Source organism: Physeter macrocephalus, chromosome 7 (genome assembly GCF_002837175.3).
Source record: "Physeter macrocephalus isolate SW-GA chromosome 7, ASM283717v5, whole genome shotgun sequence".
Lineage (NCBI taxonomy): Eukaryota > Metazoa > Chordata > Mammalia > Artiodactyla > Physeteridae > Physeter > Physeter macrocephalus.
In genome coordinates this window covers 109,101,667-109,104,441 of record NC_041220.1, presented here as the reverse complement: position 1 = coordinate 109,104,441, position 2,775 = coordinate 109,101,667, and the positions used below count along the sequence as shown (strand labels likewise).

General features: G+C 34.8%; 1 long non-coding RNA gene across 3 annotated transcripts in view; it reads right to left on the bottom strand.

The window, feature by feature from the left end:
- The window catches only part of LOC112063779 (uncharacterized), a 485,693-nt gene that overhangs the window by 268,355 nt on the left and 214,563 nt on the right, over nt 1-2,775 (bottom strand). For all 3 annotated transcript variants that reach the window (XR_002891168.2, XR_008617857.1, XR_008617858.1), the window contains exon 3: nt 5-45. This is a non-coding gene — a long non-coding RNA (uncharacterized lncRNA). The remainder of the gene's footprint in view (nt 1-4; nt 46-2,775) is intronic.

Here is a 2,775-nt window from a genome sequence, read left to right as displayed (position 1 = left end):
TCACCCAAGTCCAGGAAGCACAGAGAGTCTCATACAGGATAAACCCTAGGAAAAACACACCAAGACACATATTAATCAAACTAACAAAAATTAAATTCAAAGAAAACATATTAAAAGCAGCAAGGGAAAAACAAAAAAATAACATACCAAGGAACCCCCATAAGGTTATCAGCTGAATTTTCGGCGAACCTCTGCAAGCCAGAAGGAAGTGACAGGATATACGTAAAGTGATGAAAGACAAAAACCTACAACCAAGATTACTCTACCCAGAAAGGATCTCATTCAGATTCGATGAGGAAGTCAAAAGCTTTACAGACAAGCAAAAGCTAAGAGAATTCAGCACTACCAAACCAGCTTTACAACAAATGCTAAAGAAACTTCTCTAGGCGGGAAACACAAGAGAAGAAAAAGACCCACAAAAACAAACCCAAAACAATTAGGAAAGTGGTAATAGGAACATACATATCAATAATAACCTTGAATGTAACTGGATTAAATGCCCCAACCAAAAGAAACAGACTGGCTGAATGGACACAAAAACAAGACCCATATATATGCTGTCTATAGGAGACCCACTTCAGACCTAGTGACACATACAGACTGAAAGTGAAGGGATGGAAAAAGATATTCCATGCAAATGGAAATCCAAAGAAAGGTGGAGTAACAATACTCGTATCAGATAAAATAGACTTTAAAGTAAAGATTGTTACAAGAGATAAGGAGGGACACTACATAATGGTCAAAGGATCAGTCCAAGAAGAAGATATAACAATTATAAATGTTTATGCACCCAACATAGGAGTCTCAAGTGCACATGGAACACTCTCCAGGATAGATAACATCTTGGGTCACAAATCAAGCCTCAGAAAGTTTAAGAAAATTGAAATCATATCAAGCATCTTTTCTGACCGCAACGCTATGAGATTGGAAATCAATTACAGTAAAAAAAAACTGTAAAAAACACAAATACATGGAGGCTAAACAGTGCGCTACCTAATAACCAAGAGATCATAGAAGAAATCAGAGAAGAAATTTAAGAATACATAGAAACAAAAGACAATGAAAACATGACAACCCAAAACCTACGGGACGCAGCAAAAGCAGTTCTAAGAGGGAAGTTTAGAGCAACACAATCTCACCTCAAGGAACAAGAAAAATCTCAAATAAACAATCTAACCCCACACTTAAAACAACTAGAGAAAGAAGAACAAATAAAACCCAAAGTCAGTAAAAGGAAAGAAACCATAAAGATCAGAGCAGAAATAAATGAGATAGAAATTAAGAAAACAATAGCAAAGATCAATTAAACTAACAGCTGGTTCTTTGAGAAGATAAACAAAATTGATAAATTCTTAGCCACACTCATCAAAAAAAAAAAAAATAGGAGAGGACGCAAATCAATAAAATTAGAAATGAAAAAGGAGAAATCACAACTGGCACTGCAGAAATACAAACAACTACATGCCAAAACTACTACAGACTACTACAAACAACTCTATGCCAAAAAAATGGACAACCACGAAAAAATGGACAAACTCTTGGAAAGGTACAATTTTCCAATACTGAACCAGGAAGAATTAGAAAATATAAACAGACTTATCATAAGTAATGAAATTGAAACCGTAATTAAAAATCTTCCAACAAACAAAAGTCTAGGACCACATGGCTTCACAGGCGAATTCTATGAAACCTTTAGAGAAGACCTAACACCGATCCTTCTCAAACCCTTCCAAAAAATTACAGAGGAAGAAACACTCCCAAATTCATTCACGAAGCCACCATCACCCTGATACCAAAACCAGAAAAAGATATCACAAAAAAAGAAAATTACAGACTAATATCACTGATGAACATAGATGCAAAAATCCTCAACAGAATACTAGCAAACAGAATCCAACAGCACATTAAAAGGATCATACACCATGATCAAGTGGGATTTATCCCAGGGATGCAAGGATTCTTCAATATACACAAATCAATGTGATACACCATATTAAGAAATTAAGGAATAAAAACCATATGATCATCTCAATAGATGCAGAAAAAGCTTTTGCCAAAATTCAACACCCAGTTATGATAAAAACTCTCCAAAAAATGGGCATAGAGGGAACCTACCTCAACATAATAAAGGCTATATATTGACAAACCCACAGCAAGCATCATATTCAATGGTGAAAAACTGAAAGCATATCCACTAAGATCAGGAACAAGACAAGGATGTCCACTCTCACCACTCTTATTTGACATAGTTATTGAAGTCCTAGCCAGCAATAAGACAAGAAAAAGAAATAAAAGGAATACAAATTGGAAAAGAAGAAGTAAAACTGTCTGTTTGCCGATGACATGATACTATACATAGAAAATCCTAAAGATGCCACTAGAAAACTACTAGAACTAATCAATGAATTTGGTAAGGTTGCAGGATACAAAATAAAACTATAAAACACTGATGAAAGAAATCAAAAATGACATAAACAGATGGAGAAATATAGCATGTTCCTGGATTGGAAGAATCAATATTGTGAAAATGACTATACTATCCAAAGCAATCTACAGATTCAATGCAATCTCTATCAAACTACCAATGTCATTCTTCACAGAATTAGAACAAAAAACTTTACAATTCGTATGAAAACACAAAACACCCTTAATAGCCAAAGCAATCTTGAGAAAGAAAAACAGAGTTGGAGGAATCAGGCTCCCCAGCTTCAAACTATACCACAAAGCTACAGTAATCAAGACAGTATGGTACTGGCACAGAAACAGAAATATAGA